We start from the raw sequence: 15,714 nt of genomic DNA, 5'->3' as shown, positions 1-15,714 counted from the left end.
AATTTCTTTAATTCTCCTTGATACCTAGCTTACCCATGCTTTTGTTCTTGATTTCCATGGTTGAATATTGAGTTATCATGATGAATTCAATTCTGAAAAATGGGTATGGAAGAGGAATTGTTGTTGGAATAATTTGATTTTAGACTATGTTAGTGTTTAGGGATAGTTAAGCATGGTTATGAACAAAAACACAAAAGAAATATTCAATTTCTCTAGGGTTCCTTGTTGGTCGAACCATGAGGGCTGAATATCAATGGGGGATTGTTTTTATTTCAAGGAAAATGGCTTGGAAAATGATGAATTAAGGTGAAACGGTTATGTAGAAAAAATTTCGGTGCTAGTGCACCAAATGACCAAATTTTTCTACAAGGATTTGTAAGGGTTCTAATGTTGAATTTGGCTTTATTTAAATGGTATGTAGTAAATTAAGGTATTAGAGGAGAAATGGATTAATTTGGAGGTGATTTGGACACAATCGGCCAATTAATCGGGTGATCAGTTGAATTTAATCGATACCGCGATTAAGCGATAATCGGACGTATTTTTGCATTTACATATTAAGCATTAGTAATTTAAATTAGTTTATATCAATTTAGGGACAATATAGTAAATTCCTCGACTTTGTTATTTGTCAAGGTAGTGAGACGTCCGGAAAAGGCAAAGGAATTACGCCTGAGGACTATTAGTTCGAGTGCACCCGAAATTCGGATTTTCGACACTTGTGAGTGAATTTGCATTTCAAAATTTATTTGGGAATTCTAATTAAGTTGAAATGAAATGCGTGAATGATTATATCTACTTCCCATTTAAAAATGAATCTCGGGAACAAGCCTTTAGTGAAAATATTTCTGTGATGTTAAATATGATTACGATGCATCTGTGTATATCTGTATGATGCCTACATGTATTATTGAGAAATTGTGTGAAATTGAGTGTACTGAATCTGTGTACCTTTGTATTATGCTGATATACATTATTAATAAATTATGGTGAAATTGATACCACCGTGCATGTGCGGAGTGGGAAGTGCAATGCCAGTTGAATGACAAAGGATGTGATAATTACGACCGGGCATGTGCGGAGTGGGAAGTGCAATGCCAGTTGAATGACAAAGGATGTGATAATTACGACCGTGCATGTACGGAGTGGGAAGTGCAAATGCCGGTTTAATGATAAAGGTTGTGATAATTACTACCGTGCATGTGCAAAATGGGGATAGCGATACGTAGCGCCCACAATTTCCTAGAAATTCAGAGGTGTGCAAAGAGGGATACTGAGTGATACCCCTTACTAAGTACTCCGATAGTTATTTCTTTGTACCACCAAGAATAGTGAAGACTTGGCGGTGTATATAATTGCTCATATTTTTGTGTATATATGTGTGATTGTGTGGTATGTGAAACCCTTGTTTGTGACGGTTTGTGATAAATCGTTAATTTTGCTATCTTGCTTGATAGAACAATTGGTGAATGAAATTGTTCATGATACATATGCATATATGAATCGTACGGGTTGTGAAACCCTTATTATGTGACGATTTGTAAATAATCGTTAGTTTTACTACTTTGCTAGAATGATCGGTGTAAATTCAAAGATGTTTAATCCCTGAATGCGTAATAAATTTCTAGGTAAGGGAAAAAGGATTTGGAATAGTAGTTAGATGAAAATGGCCTTATTTTCAACCGGTGCATCATGATTGTCAAATTTCCTGGTTGAGATTGCTTGTTCCCTTATAATATTCACTCACTGAGTATTGTATTCACGTTTTATAAAAATTCATGTTTTCAAATCAAGTGACTGTTGGACCCTAGATCGAGGAGTCCCCGTAGTGCATCTCCTAGGTATGTGTCTGGCATTCGGTAGTAATCCTTTTTATTGTAAATGTCTCCGCTGGAAGTCTTGGGTCCTTTTGTATTGTGAATACAATATAACAATGTGAATATGTGTATGCAATGTAAATTGCTAAATACATGACTGGTATAGTGCATGTATATTATTATCGATAATGCCATTGTGTTTTGGCTATGTTCACACTCGGGAAAAGGTGTGTGTGTATGCATGATATGATAAATTTGTTAAGAAAAGGTAAATGGATAGGCTTGCTTGGGCTTAGTGAGCTATGCTCATTGAGCTCATGCGCCGGTCATGGCCCGGGAAATTGGGTCGTGACACTTCTACTCGTAATAGGTCTGCATTTACGAAAATGTTATTTTTTCTAAAAAAACAAATGATTACCCCAAAGATGGAATTTATTCGTTTAAATTGCGAAGGCAAGTTTTCTGGATAATTCCCTAGGTGAGAGAATATCCTCGGATCCCACCAATATGATGGGCAGATTTGGGAAATGTCTTCAATAAAAAGTTTTCGTCTGACATCATTTGGATTTTATACCATGGATTTCACAAGTGCATCATGTGCACGTCACACTCGTAGAACCAAATAAAATATTTTAATTTGCTAGTAAAATAGAAGATAAAATAAATAAATGATAATTAAGGAAACATAATGAAATAAATTTAAGAATTAAGGCTCAAATAAGATAACCTATAATTAAGTGGTATTGTTCATGGAACAGGCGTCTCGGGGGTCCTAATCCTTCCCCATACACAACCGTACTCCTGAACTCAACTCTAAAAATCGTAGACTAGTTTAACGTTCTTTCAACAAATCTAAAATTAATTTAGGATTTTATCGATTAGAATCGAGTCAATAGGTGGCCAATCACACCTAGAAAAAAGATTGGTGGCGACTCTATAATTTTCCATGTCTAGCGGTCGGGTTCCTAGACCCGTACATTACGACAGATGATGACTCCACTAGGGACATCGAGAGTCTAAACATTAATTAATATTATGTTATCTTAAGCCTTTAACAATTTAGTGTTTCCGTTAGTATTAACGATTTATTGTGCATACTTTTGTTTAATGCATTTATTTATTTTGTTATTGTTCATTTATTACTTTTAATAATTATGGGGAATTTAGGATAGAGGGATGTGAGATTATTGGTCCAAGATCGATATATTCCTTCACACACATGACACATCTTGCATTCATGCATAAGCCTTCTACCCGAGCTATACCCATTTTTAAGAGGGAGTTTAGTAGCTTCGCTCTCGTGAGGTGATAACTTCCGTATGGGTTAGTGAAAACTCTCACTCAGATCGAATCTAGTCCGTTTCAAACCTGTAATGGGTGAGGATCGAGGTGCCTTACTAGTCTACGTGGACGACAGTGATGAACGATTTGGAAACCTTGAGCTTCATTTTTAACCCAAACTCAACATATAGAATACCATGAGTAGCTTTCTCCTAAGTAGAGCCTTACTCGTGAGAGTATACCCTTTGATTAGGTACACGTGAAGGAATTTCTTTTACTCCCTCTATTTTAAATATTCACCACAAAATAATAAAGTGGATACCCATGATACTAATTATTATCTTTAGCTCCTTTTAAATCAAAATTACTTTTGAAACTTTTCTTTACCATACTGACTTAAGTTTATTTTGGTTGTCATTTGCATTTTTACATGCACGCATTTGCATACATCATAATTGCATATAAGAGAAAATATTGGCTGTACAACACTTATTAACCAAAGAGATCCCGATTATATCCATGGCATCATCTTTAGTGGGTCCACTCAACAAATATAGAAATGATTGTGAGGTAGAGCTATAAATGAGGCGAGTTCAGCACGATGAAGGGGATTGTTTGGCCCAAGGGCATGTCTCGACCTTACTGGAGAAAGTTCACCATGACCTCACATAAAATGACTTCGCAGAAATGATAAGTATCTGAGACCAATGGAGACGCACTAGTCAGGACAATTTTCATAGTAGATATGGGCATATTGCATGGCTCTTTTATGTGCCCGTGGATGATTAAATGCTCAAGGTTATGATTTAGTTTTGGGATCCTTCATATCGTTGTCTTGTGTTCAATGAAGTGGACATGACACCAACCATAGAAGATATTCCTCGTTACTCCATATAGAGTAGATGCAACCAGATAAAGTATATTGTAGAGCATAGAATATCGGACGTCGGAAGAAGTTGGCCAAGCTATTAGATATTGCCACTGACGAGGTTGATTAACATTTGAAAAAGAAAAAAGATATTGAATGCCTTCCATGGACCTTTCTGAATGGCTATATTAAAAAGCATATGGAAGATAAACAAGGTCTTTTAGCCTTTGCAATGGCGAATACCAGTTGGTGGTCTTCTTGAAAGTTCTTGGTTATGTCGAAGTATCGATCATAAATTTCTTTGACCAAGTGACAAGGATCATCAACCTTGCTCCGTACATCTTAGTCGAGACCTTCTGATCGTTAAATTACTGTCGGCACGAAGGTGAAGGGCGTTTTATCAAGTGTGCTCAGCTTCTCACTATATAGATCAAATGCTACTTCGAGTGCAAGGTGAGTAAATTCTGAAAGCTTTTTTTGTTACAAGTTGCCTAGTCCTTGAATTCTATGAGAGTGAATGGCTAGTTTGCAAGAAAAAAAGAAGAGTGGATTGCCAAGTTTGGAAAGTTGATAAGTGTCGAAGTGACTTGGAGAGCTCTTTGGATGCCTAGAATGTAAGCGATGTACAAGTACGCGGATGAGCCATGGGTACCACTGATGGGACCCAAGGGGGTACTTAGTTATTCCCTAATAATGGTATGAAGATAATTTGGGTCCGAACAATTTGTGCCCATGACCATCGGCTCAATTAGTTAGAATTCGCATACGGAGAGCTAGAAGCTTTGAAGAAAATCCAAGAAATTGTACAAGATTGGAAGAAGACAAGTAGAGTAGATCAAGGAAGATTCACTAGTAAGGTTACCACGAGGTATCTAGCATTGCATGCTTAGAGGGTGAAGGATGTTGTATATCCTCCTAAAAATGCATCAAAACTCCTAGTGAAACTAGAACCCCAAGATGTCCTCCTAGAGAGTAATTGGCTAGAAATAAGCTTGAGAAAGAAATGGTGAAAATGAAACGAAGATACGAAGATGAGTTGGAGGAGGTAAAGAAAGAAACAACAAGAAAGGTACGAAGGGCTTTTGAAAAGCAAGATGAGTGGAAAAACAAGTTTGAAGGATCAAATGCAACAAATTCTTCCTTGATGGCCAGAATTCAAGAGATACAAAACATTAATGGTACTTTGCAAAACAAAGTATAACGGCAAGAGCAAACCATACAAGGGCTGAGGAGTGATTGCAACTTAATGGAGATAGCCATGGAAGGTTATAAGGGACAATATGAAGCTGTTAGGCAGCAATATTTTCAAATGAAGGAAATATGTGACCTATGCGAACAAAATCTTCAAAAGAGGGAAGTTAAAATGGAGTGGATAATAAAACAGATAAGGGAAGTAGCTTACAAGGCTAAAGAAATGGCCGACAAGACAGAAGAGCTCAGGTGAGAGATCTTTCTGAAGGACGAGTTAAGTGAGCAATTGATCAATCATTTTAGGGTGGTGCAAGACTAGTATGATAAAGATGGTTTTTCTTTTTGAAAGCAACGATGCAAATGTTTGAACGTGGATGTAATTAGATATTCAGTTTTATGGATATGGATTTCTTATGGTAATTAGTGTCGGATGGCCAATATTTTTCTTATTCTTTCTTTTCAATATTTATCACTTGCATTACAATCACATGATTCATTTAATAAAGGCATGAAAAAATAATATGAATTTGTTAGTATTTATTTAATCAAATAAAATTTTAACTTATGAAATGATTATAAAGAACAAAATTCTAGATAATCGAATCCTTTACAAATACAACACAAAGCTCGCTCAAGGGTCATGGGGGACGAACACTCAGAAAGGATGGACAAAATCGAAAAAAAACAAGAGAAAATCATGGGTCAGTTAGCTAGGATTTTGGAAATGATGTCAACTGATAAGGGAAATAAAGTGATGAGGAGTTTCAATATGCCATAAGAGGTATAGCCTTTGGAGGCCAATGCAAAGCCTTTGTATTTACCAGGGTTTACCTCATCATCGGTGAGAAATGCTTTAGTCTCTATGCTACAAGTGGGCTCATATCCATTCTGAGAAATGTTTTTGCCTACGGGACCACCTCCGACCTATGTTTAACCAAGGCCGATTGGAGGAATGAGTCCTTCGGATTCTATTTCTGTGCCTGATTTGGATGATCCGAAAGAACAAGAAACACTTAAGTGTGGTTCTTCTGAATCAAAAGATAACCCTAATACCCATTAGAAGTACGACCTATTGGAAAAAAGGTGGCGCATGGTAGAAAGGATAGGTATGTACTGCTCCATGGACACAATAGAACTTTGTCTTGTACCAGATGTGGTCATCCATCCAAAATTCAAAATTTCAGATTTTGAAAAATATGATTGTACCAAATGCCCGATCACACATATCACTATGTATTGTAGAAGGATGACTGCGTATGTACATGATGACAAGCTTTTGATAGATTGCTTCCAAGACAGCCTCATGGATGCTGCAGCAAAATGGTACGTTCAATAAGACCATAACCGAATTCACACATGAAAGGACCTTGCTCAAGCATTTGTGGCCCAATATAAACATGTTACAGATATGGCTTCGGATCCCCTCTCTCTACAGAATATGGGAAAAAAACTCACAGAAAGATTCAATGTCAAGCTCGACCTTATAAAATACTTGCCATGTCATTCATGTGATTAACAATATGCTTGCATACTTGGAAAGCCCCAAAAAATCGTCAAAAGACAGTAGTGTACTAAATGCTACAACTAAGTTGAATTAAGCCTCGAACTAGATCAAATAGAGATTTTAAGATGAAATTTAGAATTTTAAAACCCCAGAATGACTTAAAATGGTGATTTAGAGTTCGAGGATCGATTTGGAGTCAAATTGGAATTTTCATGACCTAGGGTAAAATGGTCATTTTGCCACCTGAGGTTAAGATGTGAGTGTTGGATGAAATTTTTGACTAAGATTGATCATTTGGAGTATAATTTGAGTTTGAGAAGTGAAGAATTTTAAGTCCGGCATTTTTTCGAGCATAAGGGCAAAATAGTCATTTTGCCACCCCAAGGGCAAAATTGTAATTTTACACCACCCAACACTTGTCCAGCACATGAATTTTACCCAATATTATCATGGATAATTGAGAAAATTTAAGTAGTGGAGAGAGATTGCTTAATGGGTAAGTATGACATATGGACTAATGGAATGGTGACATGTGTCAAATTTTTATCCATTTATTATTTGGCTTTAAAAATCAGCCCATTTCTCTTCATATGGCCAGCCAAAGCAAGAACAAAGGAAGAAAAGAAAGAACAAAAACCCTAGGTGGAAAAATTCAAGGGAAAAGTGTGAAAATTCAAGGAAACAAGTGAAAAAAGGCAAGATTTTTCAATTTAAGCTTGAGATCTCTCTTTCTTAAGCATTTTTTCTTATTTTCCATGGTTGAATCACTTGATTTCATGATGGGTCTCTTGCTGGCCAAACACTTAGAGGGAGGTTTTGATGCTTGATTTGGTTAGATTTCAATGTATTTTAGTGCTTTAAGTTGATTGGTGTTGTGTAGCATGAAAATCAAGCAAGAAAAATTCATGTTCTCCCATCACCCATCATTGGCCGAATTTTTCATGTAAAGTGTGGATGGTGGATTTGATTTTATTTCAAATGAATTGGTTAGGAAATGATGAATTAAGGTGAGAAAATCAAGTAGGAAAAATCATAGTGTTGATGCACCCATCATGGCCGAAATTCCCAAGAGAAAATGTGAAGATGATTTTGCTAAATTTTATGCTATTTGACTTGTGCTTGATGGTTTGGAGAATTGGAAGAAAAATGGAGTTAATTGGAGTTGAATTGGACATATTGGCCAATTAATCGAGTGATAGATTGAATTAGGTCAATACTGTTTTATTTAGGTACATAATTGAATTTGTGTAGAACACTGTGTTTAGACGATAATCCGAACAATTTGCATTCCATTTCATGCATCCATATAGTTTTATAACGGTTTAGCACCAATGTGGTAAATTGCTTGATTGTGCATTATGCCTAGGTGGTGAATCCTTCAATAAGGGTAAAGAAATTGTACCAGAGGATCGATAGTCGGAGTACTCTAAAAATTTGACTGTCGAAATAGTGAGTAACCTTATCGTCATTTTAATTATCTAAAGTGGTCTTTTTATTCGATTTTGTGAATTTTATGAAAAATGAGTTAAATGGTTAATTTTTAGGTTTTATAAACAAAATATGTTTAAATGAAATGATTTTATAAATTGTCTTGAAATTGAATGATGGCTTTGAAAATAGAGTAATTGGAGACCATTTGATGTATTGTGAATTTATGGTTCTAATTGATTGGCTTATGGCAATATTGGCATGAATGGCTGAATTGGTATTTGTGTTGACAATGTATAAACTGTTGTTTGCCTTGATAGGCTGGATAATGATAAAATTGCCATGTCATGATGTTGGATTTTTATTGTACGGTGGGTTTAGCTTGCTGCAGTGGGCGGGTTCTGTCGACCAGCCTATTAAAGGGGTACAAAATTCGGTTATATATGTACCTCAGTCTGAGAGGTACGTAGGGTATCTGTCGAGGTATAACTTTAGAGTTCACTTCACGCCAAACCACCACGTGAGGGTGAACTCAGCCAACGCCAAAGAACGGCTATGTTTTCAAAATAAAAACATGATTTATGCGTACATGACTTTTTAACCGCCTTGGCGAATTCGGTTAAATGCCTCGACCAAGGTATTCCTGAGAATGATTTGGTAGGAGCCAAGCTTTTAAGATACTCATAAGCTATGTTGATTATTTAAATGAAATGAATATTTATGTTATGAATTACATATTGAGATAAAATATTTTAATCGTTTCCATTTACTCGATTTTTGATATTTTGGATGGTGTTTATTTACTCACTGGGATTATATAATCTCACCACCTTCCTTTCCACTCATTTCAAGCTTAGAATAGGCTGTAGATAGCTGATTTCATTTAGGCTACCATTGGATTTGCATTCTCCAAATTGTAGGTTCACAGTCTTTCTTACTTTTGGTTATTCAGGGGCCCACTGGTTATTGTAAATTAAATTAAATACTCTGACTTACTGTATTACAGTATGTATGAATTTATTTTGCTTTTACACTGCAAAAAAAAAAATATTTATGTATAACTTTAAAAATGTTGTTTTATTAGAAAATAAAATATTTTATTGAATATTTCTTTTATTTTTTTATATTATATCCAAATAATCATAATTTCATTTTAAATGAAGGTTTTAGACGTTTGAACTTATTTTTGATTATGAATTATGTGTTTTGTACTCGCATACTACATTTTTAGCGGATTTCAAAATTTTCAGGGAAAGATGACAAAAATGCCTCATTGAGACAGAAATCATTTTTTTATTGTTTTAAGTTGGAAATAACTTAAAATCTTTTAAAACATGATATTTGGCAACGGTTACTCACAGGAAAAATGAGAAATTGATATTAAAGTTTTGCGGGGTTTTGATTGGCATTTCAAGTAATGAGTGTCTATCGAGACATCGCCACTGTTGTCACGGGCTTGAGGGGAGTACCGGGTCGACATTCAAGGAGTATGCCCAAAGATGGAGGAATATGGCTTATCAAGTTCAACTGCCTTGATCGAGAAAAAGACCACTGTGATGTTTGTTAATACCTGCGAGCACCTTACGATGAATGGTTGGTCAATAGTGCCCCAAACAACTTTGCTGATATGGTGATTTTGAGGGAAATGATCGAGAGTGCTATCAAGTAAGGTAAAATGGAAAGAGATGAGACAACAAGCACGAAGAAAGGGAATACTTTCAAAAAGAAAGAAAGAGAAAATCAGGCCATCTCTTCAAGACAACCACAATATGGGATCTACAACCCTTACCAACCATATCCTCCATACCTTATTACCTAACAATTAACAATACTTCTCAAAGTCCATACTTGTACCCACCAATGCCAAATGCCTTTCCTAACCTTTATCCATATGCTCTTATCCAACAGGCATCTTACCTCTCGAATATTCACCCACTTGTGCCCACACATATTGCAACTTCAACCACACAACCCACAACATCTCCTAATAATACAACCAGTGAATCCAGAAAATGGCGGAATAGGCAAGAAAAGGTACAATTCGACCTAATTTCGACATCATACGTTGAACTTTTCACATAGTTGGTTTCAAATCATTTGGTGGCACCGTTATACATAGAGCCATTAAAACCTCCATTCCCAAGATGGTATGATATTACCGCTCATTGTGATTATCACTATGGAGTTAAAGGTCATTCTATTAAGAACTGTATAGCCTTCAAACATAAGGTGCAAGGCTTAATCAAGGTAAGGTTCTTAAATTTTGAGAAAAATCCAAAATAGGGTGTTAATAACAACCTATCGCCAAATCATGTTGGAGCTAAAGTGAGTGTGATAGAAAGGGAGACTGTGAGACCTTGACCTTTAGAGACTCGTAAGGGGAAGTATACGCGATATCCCTGATCAGGGGTAATTTTATCATTTCCTTAGTAAGCCCATAAAAGTAAGATTTTTAAACAATATTATGGTCTAAGTAGGCCTAAGGCCTAAATGGATGGTGAAATTAGGGGTAAAATGGAAAGGAAACCAAAATTTCGACGATTTTCATGATAGGGGCAAAATGGTCATTTTTCACCTCGAGTTAAAATTTTAAGTTTTCATGAACCCGAGTATGTCTAAACCATTATGGACCTTGTCCCAGTGTTAAAAGAACAAAAAGATTGCATAAAAGATTGGAGGAGAGTAAGTTAATTGGTGGAAGGGTAATTTGGTAATTTCAAGGGAATGGATAAGTTTGGCTATAAAATATCTTGAATTTCCAGCAGCTTCTTGAATTTTCAGCAGCTTGTCTTCTTCTTCTTCTTCTCTTTCACGTTGCTTCCAACCTCTATGGAAGCTTGATGTGGAGCTTGTATAATTTTCTCTCTCTAGCTCTAGTTTTTATACTTTTGAGCCCTTTTGACTAGAACCCTTGTATTCTTTCAATCTCTCATTTCAAAACCCTTTATAAATCTTATTTTCATACTTTTTCTCACTAGTTGGATGTTTTAAAGAGAGAAAGAGAGAATTATCCCATTGATTTAGAAGCTATTAGAAGATAATTCAACTACAAAGGAACCCTAGGGTGAGTGATGCACTAAGCTTGGTTTTTAGCTGTGGACAATGGCTAGTAATTTAGATTATGAGCTGTTTTATTGTTGAGGATGTTCATTCATTTTATAGTGATTTAGATAGTGAACATAGATAGCCATTTAAAGTGGCAATTGAAGGCTAGCTAAGAGATAGCTTTTAGGGTTTATAGTATGTGAATTAACATAATGGTAATGTTAATGTGATGGTAGGTTTCAAGGAAGCCCCATCATCACATTTGGACAATTAAGGGAATTGGAGTCATCTAAAGGATCAATAATATACCGGTGAGTGGACTTGCATTTCAAACTTGTTTTAGGGAATGTGAATGATTTTATCTAACTTGACTTTGAAAATGTGCGTTGGGAACAAGCCTTTGGTGAAGTGATTTTATATTGTGAAAATGTGCTATACAATGTGCTATGTGTTATCAAAATATGATAGTATGCATGATATGCATTGGGTGCTTCTTTGTATGTTGATGTGGACCCGGTTATGTGCGAGTAGGAGTGCACATAAGCCGTTGCTGACCCAGCTATGTGCGAGTGAGAGTGCACATAAGCCGTTGTTGACTCGGCTATGTACTGGTGGGAGTGTGCATAAGCCGTTGCATATGAGATGTTGATGATGGGAGGGTGTATTTGATGATTGATATCCGTATATATATACATATATGGTATATGGTTGTAATGCAAAAATGTGAGCATTTGATCTGTTGAAATTTAGGAGTTTGCATGTGTTACATGTTGCTTTTGTTATTGAGCAGGATGGCTTTGTTTTAAGGGAAAGGAAACCTTGTTCTTGATGTTCTGATTCTCGCTGTAGTGAGAAACTCTCGGGTTTTGAAAGGGTAGGCTGGTCAAAAACTCGCTGCAGCGAGAATCCATTTTTGCTGCAGCGAGAAAAGTACAGTAGCTTCTTACTGCAGAGAGATTCATTTTTGCTGCAGCGAGAAACTTTCTATTTTATGACCAAAATCTCGCTGCAGCGAAAAACCTTCTGTTTTTCACCTCATTTTGATCAATTGTTGCCCTGTTTTTCACTTCTTTGCTACCATATTTGAGCATGGATTTCCAACATTAAGGAATAAGTGAATTAAGCTTAATATGAGAAGGTTTGGTGAGAAACCCTCAGTTAGATGATAATTTAAATCAAGTGTCGCTGCAGCAAAAATTCATTCTCGCTGCAGCGAGAATGCCTTTCCACTGCAACGAGGACTCGTTGTTTATTGACTTGATTCGCATGAATGCTATTAAAGTTTTCACTCTCCAAATCTTTTGTTGAGCATGGACTTTTTCCAATGAGTGATTTTTCTCATGTGGGGTTTGCATGAGGGGTTTAATAAGGTCAAAAATAAATTACATTGTTTTGAAAAAGAATGCATCATGATTTCGTTAAACATTCCTTAAGGTATGCTTGTTCCCTTCCTTGTTCAGTCACTGGGTTTATACTCACCGTTTTCAACTTCATGTTTTCAGATCACGAGGTAGCCGGTAATTAGGACGAGGTGTCCTTGTAGACTAGTATCCATCTTTTGGTAAATGTCTCGACATTCAGTAGCTGTACATTCGTCCAAGTCCCTCCGCTGGAAGTCGAGTATTATTTTGTTGTGTATAGACGAACCTAATGTAAATTGTTAATATACATGTTGTAGACAAATGTATATACACTTGTTTAGTATGCTAGTATGAGATGGCAATGTGTAGTATTATTTTGATTCTAAGTTATGAAATGTGACTTAGCAGTTTATGATGGAATGATAAACATGTCAGACTAATAGGCTTGCTTGGGCTTAGTGGATTACGTCCATTGGACCCATGCGCCAGTCATGGCCCGAAACTTGGGTCGTGATAGAGACGTACATTAAAAAGAACATTCAAGAAGTGGAAATTGTGAGACCTTAACCCCTATAGGCTCATAACTACACATAGACACAATAACACGGGCTAGGGGTAGTTTTGTCATTTCCTCTAAAAAGCTCTTAGAAGAATATTTTATGATATTTTAATGTCTAAATAGGCATAAGACCGTATAAATAATGTGCAATGATGAAAACACGAAGAAAACTAGAAGTTTCAATAATTTTCACAACAGGGGCAAAATGGTCATTTTGCACCCTAAGTCAAAATTTTAAGTTTTCGTAAGCCTAATTAGTTTAGATCATTGTGGACCTTATCCCAGTGTCAAAAGAATAAAAAAAATTACACAAAGGATTGGAGAAGAAGAAGTTAACTTGCTAAAGGGCATTTTCGTAATTTCAAGGGGAGTTGGATAAGTATGAGCTATAAATATATTTCTTTCAGCATCTTCCTCATTCTCTAGTAGCTTTTTTTCTTCTTCTTCCTTCTTCCTTCTCACGTTTCTTCATCCTCCATGGGAGTCCTCTTCAAGCTTACATAACTTTCTCTCTCTAGCTCCAATTTTCATGCCTCGGTGCACCTTTTCATGAAATCCTTGTGCTCTTTCACTCTCTCACTTTAAAACCCTTGAAAAATCTCATTTTCCTATTTTCTCTCGCTAGCTAGGTGTTTAGAGAGAGAAAGAGAGAGAAAGCTCCCATAATAGCTTGGAAAATATATTGGAAAGAATTTTAAAGTTTCAAGCTACCAAGGTGAGTAGGGGGTGTCAATTTTAAAAATTTTCATAAATATATACCTATAAGTATGATTTATTTTAATTACAAAAATTATGGATAGCATGTGCTGGTAGATATTTTAAGGAATTGTGAATGTTCGTAGTTGAGGTTATCCACTCATTTTAGAGTGATTAGAGTAGTGAAAATAGATAGCCATTTAAATGGCAATTGGAAGCTAGCTAAGAGAAAGCTTTAGACTTTATAAGTATGTGAATTGACAAATTTGTGATGCTAATGTGATGATAGGTTCAAATGAAGCCCCATCATCTCATTTGGACAATTAGGGAAGTTAGGATTGGCTAAAAGCTCAAATAAAACCGGTGAGTGGACTTGCATTTCAAAATTTGTTTTGGGAATGTGAATGTAATTGTACAAACATTTAAAAGATTTTATCTAGCTTTTCTTTAAAAATGTACATTGGGAACAAGCCTTTGGTGAAGTGTTTTTATCTTGTGAAAATGTGATATATAAATGGTTTATATGTTATCACAATATGATGATATGTATAATATGCATTGGGTGTTTCTTTCGTATGTTGATGTGGACCCCGCTATGTGCGAGTAGGAGTGCGCATACGCCGATGATGACCCGGCTATGTGCGAGTAGGAGTGTCCATAAGTTGATGCTGACCCAGCCATGTGCTAGTGGGGAGTGCACATGAGCTGATGACAATGGGAGAGTGTGCATGATGATGGATACATATATATATATAGATATGTGTGTCATGGAAAGTTCATTAATATGTATATGGTTGAAATGCATATGAAATTTGACATGTTAAGCTTTGGGAATTTATATGTGTTTCATGTTGCATTCGTCATGTGAATAGGGTGGTCTTTTCTTAAGGAAATGGGGTATTTTTACTAGTGCCCTGTTTCTCGCTGTAGCAAGATTCATTCTTGCTGCAACAAAAAACTCTCGGGTTTTCGAGGGTTTCACTAGACATGGTTCTCGTTGCAACGAGAAAGTTTGTGTTTTATGGCTTGAATCTCGTTGTAGCAAAAAACTTTCTGTTTCGCTTAGTATCTTGATCGATTGCTGCGTTATTTTCCACTTCTTTGGTACCATAGTTGAGCATGGACTTCCAACATTAAGGAATAAACAAATTAAGTTTAAAATGAGGGGTTCGGTGAGAAACCCTCGGCCAATTGATAATTTAAGTCAAATGTCGCTGCAGAGAAAATTCATTCTCCCTGCAACGTAGTTGCAACGAGAATGCCTTTCCACTGCAGCGAAGACCCGTCGTCTACTTGACTTGAATTGCATGAAAGTTATTAAAGTTTTCATTCTTCAAATCTTTTGTTAAGCATGAACCCTTTACATTAAGTGATTTAATCAATTAGGGTTTTCCTGAGGGGTTTTGATAAGCACTAAATTAAATTGTATTATTTTGAAATAAGTACATTGTCACGACCCGGTACTCCCCTCGAGCCCGTGACAACCGCCGCGGTGTCCCGGTAGACACTTATTGCCCGGAATGTCAACCCGAAACCCCGCAAGGCTTTACTATCAGTTTCTCTGTTCCCTTGTGAGCAACCATTGTCAAATATCGTGTTCTAAAAGATTTTAAGCTGTTTCCAACTTTAAACAAATAAAATATTAATTTTTCGTCTCACAAGGGTATTTTGGTCATTTTTCTCAAAAATTTTAAAACTGGCTAAAACGTAATATACAAGTACAAAACACACAATTCATATTCAAAATGAGTTTAAAAGTCTAAAATCTTCATTTAAAACGAAATTATGGTTATTTGAATATAATAAGAAAATAAAAGAAATATTAAGTAAAATATTCTATTTTCTTATAAAACAATATTTATAGAGTTATACGTGAATAATTTTTATAGCGTAAAAGCTAAATAAATTTATACATACTTAAATACAGTAAGCCAAAATATTTAATTTAATTTACAATAACAAGA

At 35.9% G+C, this 15,714-nt stretch overlaps 1 long non-coding RNA gene across 1 annotated transcript in view; it reads left to right on the top strand.

Moving 5' to 3' along the window:
* The window catches only part of LOC18592610, a 19,812-nt gene extending 5,756 nt beyond the window's left edge, over nt 1-14,056 (top strand). The window contains exon 3 of the long non-coding RNA XR_001928942.1: nt 14,040-14,056. This is a non-coding gene — a long non-coding RNA (uncharacterized LOC18592610). The remainder of the gene's footprint in view (nt 1-14,039) is intronic.

Source organism: Theobroma cacao, chromosome 8 (genome assembly GCF_000208745.1).
Source record: "Theobroma cacao cultivar B97-61/B2 chromosome 8, Criollo_cocoa_genome_V2, whole genome shotgun sequence".
NCBI lineage: Eukaryota > Viridiplantae > Streptophyta > Magnoliopsida > Malvales > Malvaceae > Theobroma > Theobroma cacao.
The sequence above is the reverse complement of the archived record's forward strand: the minus strand, read 5'-3'. Positions and strand labels throughout refer to the sequence as shown.